Source organism: Anastrepha ludens, chromosome 2 (genome assembly GCF_028408465.1).
Source record: "Anastrepha ludens isolate Willacy chromosome 2, idAnaLude1.1, whole genome shotgun sequence".
Lineage (NCBI taxonomy): Eukaryota > Metazoa > Arthropoda > Insecta > Diptera > Tephritidae > Anastrepha > Anastrepha ludens.
The window spans coordinates 182077553-182091640 of record NC_071498.1 but is presented as its reverse complement, the minus strand read 5'-3'; the positions used below and the strand labels follow the sequence as shown (position 1 = coordinate 182091640).

The window sequence follows — 14088 nt, the reverse complement described above, 5'->3', positions numbered from 1 at the left end:
CCTCATTAGAACGTCCACTGCGTTGTGCATAATTGTATTGTTATTTCTGATGGAGATTTCAAGCCATTGAAAAACGCTTTCCACGCATGCATTTTTTTTAGGTCTGGAAGCAAATGGAAACCAAATGTGGTGGATACGGTAGATGCTCCAACAATTCGAACATTAATTCATAGATTTTAGCCATTGTTAAAATGCTGTCATAAGGCTTTACGGATGAAAAAGATTTTTTCTTTTGCAAAGTGGGTCCTTCACACGAATTTTTTCCTTCAGCGGGTCTAAAAGATTACAATAATATTCAGATTTTTTGTTTTACCAGTTGGCAAGTAATTCACACAGAAATTCCTTTCGTATCCCAAAAAACTGATGCTAACACCTTCTTGGCTGATTTCTGGGCACGAACTCTTTTCGGAGTCGAAGAACCAAGCTCACACCACTCTTTAGCCTCTTCTTTTGATTTAGTATCATGGTGATAGACCCAAGTCTCATCCATAGTGATGATTTGACGCATAAAATTCACTTTATCATTTCGAAAACGCTCTAAATGTTGCTACTGTGTTGCACACAGCTTTCTGAAACCCAATACTTCAGTCAAAATATTGCTTACACTGCCTAATCTAGTCACCTCATCTCTTCTTCTACTAAATTTCTTTCATTCACTTGTCGATTTTCCGATACAATATTCTGTATTTTTTCTACGGTTTCTGGTGTTTTTTCTATGTTTGAACGTCCTTGACGTGGAACGTCTTCAAGACTTGTACGACCACTTTTAAATTTAGCAACCAATCTTTCTATGGGACTAATTGATGGCGAAAAGTCCTTATAGACTTTGAACATTCGTTCATAAATTTTCTTTGCTTTTAAACCTTCCAAAAATACAAATTCAATCACTGCGCTATACTTAATTTTTTCCATTGTAACAAATACGTCGATACAGACCGGCTTGTAAACAAAGAACGAATTGGGATACGTCCATATGAAGAGTGTACCAATATAACAAATGTAGGCTAGTAGCAACGCCTTGCCTTATGGAACCACATGATTTATTGAACAACCTAGTCCACAGTTTGCACATCAAATACAGAGCATAACTTTAGCAGCAGTTCTCTTTGGCTGTGACGAACCATATCTATCACTTGCCACGTAACAATACAGAATGAAAACCAATTTTTTTTTTTTGCTTTCAACTTACACAGATTTTCAATTTTCTGTCAATTGTATAAAATATTTAGTACCACTTTAAGGGGCAGGGGTGAGGTTGTAGCGTTGAAAAAGGAATGCTTTAAGAATTGGTTTTGCGACACAGGCAGTGTTAGATTATTCAGTCAATAGTGAAAATTGAGCGAATGCCAGTGAATCTCCAGGGACATTTATTAAAAATGGTGTTTCTCGAAGTATTCCTGTGACGATTTGCTACTTGATTTTTAAACTTCTCATACCACTTGGAAGCCCAGAATTTTTAAGATTAATAATTATTGAAGCAAATGAAAGAGCTAATGTGGACCGTTGCTTAATCATATCTAGAAATAATATGCATAATTTCAAAACAATTGGGTGAGTAGACTATGAAATTGGAACTTTCAAAACACGCTTTAGTGTCCAGCAGGCATAGAATCGTATAACTTCCTAAATTTTGCTCCAGGCAACTTGAAATTTTTGCAAAATATTCTTGAGACAAAAGAATGTTTAATTATCTTAACCTTCCGCTTAACAAATTTCCACTAGATGGACCGGTGTCATAGTTACGTAACAGCCCTTCAAAATACATCAGCTTCCAAGTTACATAACTACAATCAATACTTGCAATGCCATATTTTACAAATGAGAAGTTTAACAGCCAATAAAGAATTTAAATTCAATAGTATTTCAATAATATTTTTACAGCTGAAAGCTCTAAGGCCACCAGCGAATAATAAGCGAATAAAAGCGAATAAGTGGCAGATCTTGAGATGCCGCGAACAAAGATGAACTAAGTAAAAAAGAATGTTGCAATTTATTGAGAAATTAAGTAAAATTATTGTTAGAATAAAAAAGAGACAAAAAAATTTATATGTGAACTCGATTGAATATTTCATATTGAATAATGCAAAGCAAAAGATTTCTACCCAGGCTTAAAAAAATTGTAGAACTTACATTGTGTGGCAATAGGAGTAATAAAAAAGCAAGAATCCATATTTACAATAGTTATTACACTTACATGCATGTAATTACATAGCAAAAGCATAACAAAAATGTTGAAAAGTTTTTCCATAAAACTAAGTAGGTTTCCATTTTAGTAGTTTCAATAAAATTTTAGCATAAAACCAATCAGAGTTTTTATATGAACTGGGCGTTTACTGAGTTTAAGAAGCTACGAATGCAAATGAGCTTAAGAAAAACTGATGTAATACATTTTTTCTTTACTGATTTTAAATATATATAAATATTTTTAAATAAATAACACAAAAAAAAAAAAATTATAATAATAATGAGAAAACTCGCTAGAAATACCGAGTGGCTCATCTGGCCCATGGGTCGCCACGGCTCTTTGGTTGTGAAGGTGCGTCTCTTTAGTTCCAAACGCAAATATTATTTATTTTATAAAAAAAAAAAAAAATTTAAAAAAAGATTTAAATTTTTTACTTAAGTAATAATATATATGTATTATATAACTTATTGTAAAAAACTTTGCTTTTTATATGAATAAATAGATTTGTTTTCTTATGAATAAATATATAACTTTTTTTTTTTAGATTTCCATTTATTTCATACAATCTGTCATAACAATAACAATAAGTACTATTTTTACCTACAATTTTAAGAAGAATAACTTAGAGTAAGAACTCCCGGGGAATTCGTTACTTAATAATTAACTTCACATAACATATATATTATACAACTTTCTAACTTTCGCATTTACGTATATTACGTTTCAAATTTTTGCATTAAATCGTTAGGCTGACATTTTTTTAATCTTGAAGAGTAGTTTATCTTGGAAAGTTTATTTGCTCGGTTATTCGGATGAGTGGCAAGTCGGTTGTTATATCTCTGGCTGAGGTTGTTTATTTCTTCGAAAACTGTCGTAACTTTTAGGTCACGGTGCAATATCTGGTTTCGTACAAACCATGGCACACATGCGGAGCACCTTTGACGGAAATCTTTGCATAATTTCTAAATTTGATTTTGCAGCTGAGCCCCATAATTGAACACCATACGTCCGTATCGGTTTCAGAAAAGATTTGTAGATAAGCACCTTATTGTCTAATGTAAGTGCTGAATTGTACCCGATTAACCAGTGTAGTGATCGCAATTTCAGTCAAAGTTGCTTTCGCTTTAAAAATATATGCGATCGCCAAGTAAGACGCCGGTCTAATGGAATACCTAAATATTTGGCATTATCTGTTTGTGGTATTGGAACGCTGTTAAGAGATACGGCAGGACATGAGCCGTTTCGAAGTGTGAATGTTATCTGCGCCGATTTGCTTTCATTAGCTTTTATGCGCCATTTTTTCATCCAGTCGCTAACACGGTTAAGGTTTTCTTGTAGATGATCAGAAGGAATTGAGGGAAGGGTACCCCAGGCTATGACGACATTATCATCTGCGTAAGTGGTTGTATATGTGTTCTTTGATAGTGGCAGTTCTGCCGTGAACAAAGTGTACAAGACGGAGCCTACAACACATCCTTGTGGTACACCTGTTCTACTTTAAAAAGAAAATGTCTATTTTGCAAGTATGATTTTAAGAGCATATAACAGTTGTGCGGTAAACCCTGCTTAAGCTTGTATAGCAGGCCTTCATGCCAGACTTTATCGAAGGCTTGCATTATATCTAAAAATGCTGTTGTACAGTATTGCTTTTTTCTCAAGTGCTTGTTTAGCGAAATCATACACACAATTAACTTGCTCTGTAGGGGAGTGATACTTACGAACACCAAATTGGTGCGCTGGAATAAGACTCCTTTGCGCAATTATTGGATTTATCCTTTTTAAAAGCAGTTTAGCAGAAGAGTTTAGAGGCAACAGGCAATAAACGTATTGGCCTGTAATTGGAGACCGCGTTCCGGGTCTTCCCTGGCTTTTGTATAAGGATGATTTCAGCAACTTTCCACTGAGTTGGGAAATATTCATGTCTGATTATCCCGTTAAATATAATGGTGAGGAATTTGTATCCACATAAGGACAGTTCTTTTAAAACCTTACTAGTTATTAGATCCTAGCGCCATTATTCATATTATATTTACATTAATATTAATATTTTGACGCGATCATTACGCGGACGCGCATTTCCGGCGTAAAGGTCCACCCAGCGCTTTGAATGCAGTTGTTGAAAATCTCTACGGCCGTGTCGATTTTAGTGGAATATTTAGGCACAGTGAATCCTCGACCAGTTCTTTAAAGTATTCCCAATTTGCCATTTTATTGTGCAGCTTTGGTGGAGTTTCCATTTTTTGAAAACAAGAGTTTATTGTTAACAGCAAAGGAGAGTGGTCTGATGAGAGATCTAGACATGTGTCTTTGGGGACCTGATTTTTAGATACACCTTTGCATATGCAAAACTCTATAAGATCCGGTGTTTTATTTGAGTCACTAGGCCAGTAAGTGGGTTGTCCTGTCGAGACGTGGAATAATTTATTGGCCTGCATTGCTCTGAGAAGTTCGCGCCCTCTTGGAGTTACTAAGCGTGAGTCCCATTGCGGATGTTTCGCATTGTAGTGGCTACCTGCTAGAAATCTAGGTCTCAACGATTATGCGGTTACTATTTATTGATGACATAAAAAAAATTGCATGTACTGTAAAACTTTGGAATTTTGTACTTTCTAGGCGCCCATCTATTTCAGTTTAAAATTTCAAAACGAAAAGCGATCCATGCTGTAAATGTCTAAGCGTAAACAAAATTTCGGTCTCATCAGTAATGTTGTTTTAGCCGTTAAAGAAAAAAAAATTTCTACTTAAAATTTGAAATATTAGTTGGATCTCTGCTGGCTGCATTACTTTTTTGTCCAAAAAAATTCAGAGAGACTGTGCGGTGGAAAAGATTGATTTTTATACAACAACTTTTTATTACCACTCAAAACATAAGTAAACTTTACTAAACATATACGAGTATAATTAATTCATTGGTTTAGCGACACTATTTGTTATGCCAACACTCGCTCGGCCGGGCAGAAAACACAACTTGACTTGAGAAATTACGTAGTCAAGTCGCTCTTTTATTCAATGCACTAATTAACAGCACACAGCTACGCAGTGAGCTAGCTTTCTGCCTTCGGTATTTACATGTGGCGCTGAGCTGGCGCTAAGCAAGCGGTTGGCGGCTGGCTAGAGTACGAACGTTAGGCACTCGTGAGAAACATAGGCAGGCAAAAGTTTGCAGCAATCAACAAATAAAAACAGATTAATATTCAAAATAAAACAATAATATATTCAATTGCTTAAGCTTAACAACAACTAATGGAAAAGTCTGAATATTCACATAATATTACGGTACTTGCTTCCCTTAGTTTCTCATTCTGGCTTAGGTGCTAACAACAATTTCAGAGAACACGACACTCGGAGTGTTCGAGAGAAAGATTCTTTGCATTCGCATGTTGGCGACAGAGAATGCCGTGGATGGGGAAACGGAGCGCTGAATAAATTTTATGTAGTCGTCGACATACACTGAAGAGCAAAACTGTAACAAAATGTAATACTTTCTATTTCAACACATTTTTTTTTAGACATGTTTTAACAAATCAAATATTTTTTTTGCATAACTTTATTGGCATGTATGTACTCTCTCTCTCAAACCGGTTTGGTGTCAATGCAACAACAACAACACTAGTAGCAAGCAATAATGCAAATAAAGACAAATGTTACAGTTTTGCACTCAACCCATTTTTTATTTTTTACAATAAATAAAATAAATATTAATAAGATGTCCAATATCCTTTGGATTTTTTCAGCTCGTGGATACGATTGGGCATACTTCGTGTATACCTCAAGACAAAGTCAGTCGGAATAGCATCCCATACATCGCGTGTTCGCTCCCACAGCTCATTAACTCCACTGGGCGGACTTGAATATTCGGCAAGCTTCGATTTTACATGACTCCATAAATTTTCGATTGGGTTCATGTCCGGTGATTGTGGAGGCCACTTCAAGTTACGAAATTTTTGGCGTTGCATCCAATTTCGTACAACATGTGCGGTGTGCTTAGGGTCATTGTCTTGCTGAAAAATTACTTTTTCAGCAGCAAGACCCATACTTTCCACTACACCCGGCAGATTTTGTTGCAATATGGCCAGGTATTCCTCTTTCCGCATTATACCGTCTATTCGTACTAAAGGACCCACACCATTTTTGGAAATGCAGCCCCACACCATAATGGAGCCACCACCATGTTTTACTGTCTGCTTGATGTGATGTGGCTGGACTGCATTTGGGTCTTTAACCCAATACCAGGCCCGACCATCTGACTGAAATCGATTGATTTTGGTTTCATCAGACCAAATAACCTGCAATCGTTTTGAAATTTTATGAAAAAAGGTCTTTTATAATCCATTTATAAAGACGTACCTGATCCCAATCTTCAACTGTCCAGCTTTGGTGAGCCGCAACAAAATCCCGCCTCAACCGCACATGTCTTTTTGTCAGCATTGGCTTGGTTTTCTTCTCCGCTGCCTTTAGCCCCAGTTTTGACAGGCTGCGCCTGGCTGTCCACTGACTGGCATCAATATCCAGCATCTTTAGTGCTTCTTTGGGAGTGACCGCCTTGCTGCTTGTTACCAAATTTGCCAGATGGCGGGCATCGCGGTCGCTTATGTTCCTTAGCCGGCCTCCTTTGTTACTGGGAACAGCGTCTGGTACATTTTTCCGCAGCCTTTGCACAGCCATGTGGCTCACTTCGAATTTTTTAGCTATTTTTCTTAACTCGCCCTTCTTCAGCAAATCAATTATTTGGCGTTGTACTTCCCGATTTAACATTTTGTCTTATTCATGGTCACGTTTATAATAATTAAAAATCCACCAAATATATAATTACGAGAAAAATAACGGAAAATTTGAAAATTAAGAGTGAGTGCAAAACTGTAACATTTGTCTTTATTTGCATTATTGCTTGCTACTAGTGTTGTTGTTGTTGCATTGACACCAAACCGGTTTGAGAGAGAGAGTACATACATGCCAATAAAGTTATGCAAAAAAAATATTTGATTTGTTAAAACATGTCTAAAAAAAAATGTGTTGAAATAGAAAGTATTACATTTTGTTACTGTTTTGCTCTTCAGTGTAGGTGAACGTTTATGAAGGCCATTTCTATTTAAAATAAAACATGTAAAATTGTAGATTCTCTCAGGTTTCACTATTTTTATTAAAAATACGGCTGTTAACAATTATAGGTATATCAAAAACGGCATAAGTCCACCATGCGCACGTCTGTAGCTGAAATCCACCAAACAGTCGATTCATGAATGCCCAATTGTTGAGAACGTCCAGATATTGAAGTTGAAGGTTGTTCAGCAACGCTTTGTGCTACAGTAGCAATATTCTCAGCAGATGGTTCAGTTTTTAGTTTGCTAATCCTTTTTCTATCCTCGACAGAACCAGTTTCTTTAAATTTTTTCCCTAACCTTTGAATTTCCGACACATTCGGAGAATTATTCCCAGCAAAAAATCACAATTGTGCACATTGTGTTTTTAAAAATCGACCACTTTCATATAATTGCAACGCGTTGTTCTGCCGTTTAAAATTCTACATTTTCCTACATGCGTGACAAATGTCGAAGATGGCGTAGAAAAGATATCGTCTAGGAATTATTCACAACTAACATCCAGGGGTCATTTTTGAAATACCCTTTATAATTATTAGTAACCATTTCTTCGCTGCTTTGGTCAGAAAGTGACATATCAGGATCGAGTAGATAATAATACGGGTTTGTTTGCTCTTTCGTGTCAGCTCAAAAACAATATTTCAATAGCAGATAAATTATTTGATTTGTCACTTATCAGGCACGTGACATTGCTGCGTCGCATGTTTAGGCCGCATTAATGGAATCAGTGAATTGAAAGAGAGAAAACAGCGAAAAGGCAGCTCTCAAAAATATATACTAAGCATATCGATAACTGAAATAAATTCTAACACGAAATAAATACTAATAACATTATAAACAACAACAAAAGCAACAAACTTGACGGTAGAAAATTGATGCTGCTGCGGGCTTATCACTAATCTGGCTTTAGAGCGCCGCGTGATCGAGTTCGCTTTTTATGCCGCCGCTGATTGTTCGATATTCGTACTTGTACTATGTATTTTTCTATTCACATATATTATACTTATAGGTATACATGAAGTTATGCCGGCTAGTTAGTTCAGTGTTCATTCAAGAAAATATTAACGCTTAGAAAAGAGTTAGGTTAGGTTAGGTTGACTGCCCCGACAAAAAGGAGGGAGACACAACTAAACAGCTGATAAGGAAACTACCCATTGCGATACAGTTTGGAAGCAAGAAAGGGAAGAAGGGAATAAAAGGATCGTGATAAAAACCAAATGTTGAATAATATTGAAAATATATGTAAATTGAAGAAGGTTCTGTATGCTGCTGCAGACACCCATGCCTGAGTGCTTTATTTTGCTTTAGTTACTTGATATCGCTTTGCTAACTTTTCATTTACGAAATTCAAAACTTGTTTTTTTTCACATAATGCAAATATGAAACAATTGCAAAGTTATAGTAGATAAAAAAAAGTGTGTCGGAACTGCACGTTTTTGAGGCTATTTTATTTTATTTTTTCTTATTAAGTATTCATTGCGATTAGTTATAAAATATTTAAAACTAAGGAGCAATTTGTAGCGAGTTTGTCTAAAATAAATTAGTATTGGGATGCTCCACTTAAATATTGTGGAAATAATTAAACGAGTTTTTTGTTTTGTTTTAATTGACCAGGTCTTGTGGCTTTTTCTTAAACCTTCTTTTTCATTTATTTGTGTCAGCAACGCTCGGGGCCTCTGTGTGTATGAATTTATTCAGTCTCTCTTTATGAAAATTGGCTATCTTCTTTATTGTGTCTGGAACTGAATCATGAGCGAGCTCACGTTCGAGATCAGAGCGATGTATATACCAAGGACACAGCGGCACTTTTTAACCTTTTATTCTGAAACCTTTGGCTTAGTTGAATATTGCTTTGGATGAAACAACCCCATATCTGACCGCCGTAAGTCCATGCACAAAAATAAAAAAACGTTTTTCTCGAGCAAATTTTTTTTCCAGAACACGGATGATTAAAGAATATTATTCTTTCACTTTTACACATGGCATTCTGAACTAATTACAGTGGCTCTTCCAGTACTTCCTTTCTTCTTTTTTTCTATTTTCATCGAAAAAAGGGACTATTTCCGCACCTATCGAGGAACAAAATTTTACCTGCAAATACTTGTAATAATTTATTTGATTTTATTTTGCTTTAAACAATATAATACATGGAATTCGGAAATAGGGGTCCAAACACCAAAACTTCGGCTGGACCCCAGCAACTTTTTATACTGGCTGGCACTCCGGAGGCAATGGCAATACTTTGCAATGTATTTGACTATTAAACCGATTTAATCTCCGTAAGTGTGTCGAAACTTTCATTTCTTTGAACCACATGGAATTCATATCAGACATTATAGGTGAAGAAACTGAGAATAATTCGATTTGACATTGCTTCATAAGCCTTTGTTATTAAAAGATGAAGCTATTACTAGTTTCGCTTAAAGAAATTTTATTCCTGAACACTTTACGGCTTCACATAGCAATCGCGCTTGGAACATATTTTAGTGGTTTCCCACGCAGATGACGGAGCGACATCGGCCTGCTTGCTTCGGCATCACATCCATCTTCGACCCGATAGTGAGATGGGAGATGACTTTTATATTAGATATTTTACTTTTCTTAGCCGCTTTTAGGGAAATATGTCTGAAAATTCTTAACAGAGTTTAGATGGGCTTCTTTATTGCATAGTGATATTTTTACGTCCGAAGATCTCGAAAGTCAGCATATCATAAATTTAAATTTTAAATAATATTTGGTACAGTACATTTCCAATAACAGGTGTTATGAATGAATGGATTGCGCTATCGAGAGATGATTAACATTTTTTTATGGGCGGAATTGGATAGTATTGATCTGGAGAACGTTTATTTTCAATAAGACGGCGCTACGTGCCACACAAGCAACGAATCTATTGATCTTTTACGGGAAAAGAGGGGATCACAATTGGCCACCGAGATCTTATGATTTAACACCTTGTGACTTTTTTCTTTGGGGCCACGTGAAAGAGAAGGTATACGCCAACAGCCAAGGGTCGATTCATGACCTCAAAGATGGAAATTGTGAGGCTATCGATGACATAGGGCAGCCACTTTGCAATTCTGTTATGGAAAATTTCATGAAAAGGATGTTGCCCTGTAAGCGTGGTCGTGGTGGTCATTTGCCTGATGTTATTTTCCACTTTTAACGGCATACCTTCCTCTTTATAATGAAATAAACATCCGATCATTTATATTTGTTCTTATTGGAAAACCCTTTATATTTATATCGCTTCGAAGTTTTTTCTTGGCAGCATTGAAAATAGTCTGTTTCTTGGCTTGCTGCTATTTCGCATATCGGTGAATGTTCAGATTTTATGTTGCCTCCGCACGACAGATACGTTCTTTCCAGGATCTTTCTCTTTTCTACCTCTTGGCTGCCCACTATACACACATAAATATGTAAAAAATATTATATCAGTTTTCGCTGTCAGTACTGGGCTCACATGACCTCGCTACTGAATGGATTACAAACGAAGGCTGATTTGCTAGATGGATTTAGCTGATGCGTCTGCTGTTATTTACTTCTACTAGTCTAAGAATACAAATACTAGAGAGAATTTGGATTCTTTGTGGCTCCAAACTTCTTCTTTACTTCTCTTTTGTTTATTTTATTTATTAAAAATAAAATTATGAATAATTATATCACATTACCAAAGGCGCTACTAGCTAAAGTAGGCTACATACGACGAACATTGATTTTCGGCGACCGGCTCGCGCACATGTTCGTCGTTTGTGGTGTGATGCGCGAGCCTTATATTGAAAACAAAAACAACTAGATACATATCGTATTTTGCGTTGATGCTTGAAAAGTGCACATCGGCAAAAAATACAAGTTTGAGCCAAAAATTAATAGTGCAGTTATGTAAAGAAGTGCCAAAAAAATGAGCTAGAATTATGGCAACTATAAAAAAGTACGAGAAAACAGAGCATGGGAAGATTAAATGGCTTTAGTGCAGAAACAATTTTTGAACATGGGCTGGGGGGAAATATTGAATAGATGAAGTCCCGTCGCTTTGACAACAAGGACAACAATAGCAGGCATTACCAATTCGAGCATGTAGCTATAAGTCTGAACGTCCATATGCAAAAAATTATTCTAATTTCTAGAATCCGACGATACAAGACGATTTAATAGATATTTCTCCTTCTTCCATTAGCCAATCATTTACCCATATTTTTCTGAGTTTTGCTCTCTTTCCTTTTTTATTTTTAAACAGGCATAAATAACAAACATTGCAACCGCATCATCCCCGTTATGGCTATCCATCTGTACGCTATCGGCAGAAAATCACATATGAGCCGCTTGCCGTCTGTGACAAAATAAAACGAGCAGGTTCGTCGTCTGTAATCTACTAAAGACTGTTGCCCATACAATTGTTTACATATCCATGCTCCTGACAAAAGAAAAACTACGAGCTAACTACTTCAACTTCTGACTAAAAGACTAGTCAAGGTATTACAAGCTGACCAAATTCTGCAAAAGTCTTCACTAAAACTATACAATCTGACACGTAAGGGAACGTTTTATAATCCGATCATGAATCCGTTGGAATTCAAAAGAAAAAAACCAGTGAGATACGTTTTGCTATTCCGCAGGCACAGATGTAAAGTGGCTCCTGAGAAAAGTGAGCAAAAGTATCATCAAAAAAATCATTTTCTTCTACTTTTTCTTATCCTAGCGATACTCATTAAACAATTATGGATATTCATAATAGATGAGTCGTGATGAAAGACATACAGAAAGTACAAGTGCTTGTCAATAAGTGCTGTCGCCAAATCATGAAAATCTTTTGGCCCAATAAAATAACAAAAAACAGCCTGTGGCATTTGATACTACAGCAACCGATCAGTAAAGAAATTGTAAAACGTAAGTGGAATTCGATCGCTCATACGCTACGCAAGCCACCCGATGAAATCGCTAGACGAGCCATTACATGGAACCCATAAGGCAGCAGACGTAGAGGAAAACTAGCTCTTACCTAGAGAAGGCTGCTGGAAATCGAAATGGAGAGTCTCCAGCCAAGTTGGAACGAGATGCAAACTCATTCAGGCGACAAAACAGTTTGGAAAAAAATTGTTACGGCCCCGTGCTCTTTAACGGAACGATAGGAACTTTTATTTATTTATTTATTAATAATGAAATATAATTAAATATAAATAACTATATTACAAAAAAGAGGCACTAGCTACTAAGACTTTTTAAATTAAAGGCTGATTTCGGAAAGTACTTTACGTGACTTTACAATTAAACAAATAAATAAATAATTGGCGCATACACTTCTGTTAGGTGTTTGTGCTGTGCGTGTTAATGTTTTTTCACAAATCGAGTGACCTACAGTTTTAAGCCGGCTCCGAACGGCACATTGTTTTTATGAGGAGCGGCCGCCGCAACCGAATGGGTTGGTGCGTGAGTATCATTCGGGGGTGCAGGCAATGGCAAACCTCCGAGTGTATTTCTGCCATGAAAAATCTCCTTATAATTACTTTCTTTTTTAAACTGCAGTTTGAATGGCTTGCTAAAAGCACTTTTTTGCCAAGTCCGACAACTTTTAAATATTGTTTTATTTTCGAAACAAAGTTAAATTTGACTTGCAATGCAAAAAACTGTTCTGTCCAAAGTATACTCATAAGTATGAAAGTAACTGAAAGGGCACAATTTTATTTATATTGGAAACACTTTGTATGCAAACACATTTTATTATTAACCTTTAGTGGTATTTATGTTTTAGTGTCAAATTAACACCAGAATAAGAAAAAAAATTGTAAAAAAAATCCAGCGCAACAAAAACGAAAGGGAAGCTCGAAAGCAAGGTGTCTTAATCATTAATTGTAATTAAAATATTAATTAATCATACTAATTTCGAATATGTGAAAAAAGCCGGCTAACACCTTGGATCAAAACAGAAGAAACGGAAGAATCGTCAAACATGAATTTTGGAGGACGGTATTGCCATATCAAGGCTGCTCAAGCTGTGAACTTATATGAATGGATATTATTTACATATTTGGATTGGTTCTTGTAGTTTTTTTCACACATTTTCCACTTCATACGAGTATATTAGAAAATATTGCTATTACTTTTATTTCATACATACATACATAACTTGGATTATTCAATATTTAGCTCCAATGCACCATAATTTGTACGAATGTTTTGACATTTAAGTTTTATAACGGAAAAGTACTTTTTACACGCACACACATGCACATAATATTAAAAACAAGTTCACCACTTTTAAAGCAAGCTTTTCAATTATTTTCACACATTTTTGAGTTTTCCCAGCAATTTTGTAAGCTACACACATACATATGTACTTATATAGTAGCTCGAAGTGTTACGATTGTAGCGCGTCTCGCAGCGTTTCACAAACTAACCGCACAATGTTGGCACAATTCGCGATTTGACCGAAGCGTGCAAACTACGCCGCGCTTCAAGCGTTGTGTCGAGATTTGGCTTGTACTTAGTGAAGTGAACAATAGCCAGCACCAATAGCACTGAATAACCAACTTGCGGCAGCGCCAAAGGTTCAAATTTGACTACATATGTAGCTGATCGGATCGTTTTAGCTGAGATCTGACCACAGCGGAGAGCGAATCATTGCTATCATTGGTACTTGATTGTTTGTCTACATACACACAAACATACAAACATGCTTGTTGTTGCTGATGCTGTGCATGCCTTTTTGTAGTGCTCCCGCTGCGCATTTCGTTCGCCTGTTCATTTTTGAATTCCTCCTTCGGCTATGACGAGCTTTTATGGATGGATGTCCGCACAACGGGAAGG

General features: G+C 36.2%; 1 protein-coding gene across 4 annotated transcripts in view; it reads right to left on the bottom strand.

The window, feature by feature from the left end:
- LOC128855994 (sodium-coupled monocarboxylate transporter 1) overlaps nt 1–14088 on the bottom strand; it is a 178511-nt gene extending 164423 nt beyond the window's left edge. For 2 of the 4 annotated variants that reach the window (XM_054091309.1, XM_054091310.1), the window contains exon 1: nt 13400–14088. The gene's annotated coding sequence lies outside the window, so the exon portion shown is untranslated. The remainder of the gene's footprint in view (nt 1–13399) is intronic. The other 2 variants (XM_054091308.1, XM_054091307.1) reach the window with 1 other exon arrangement.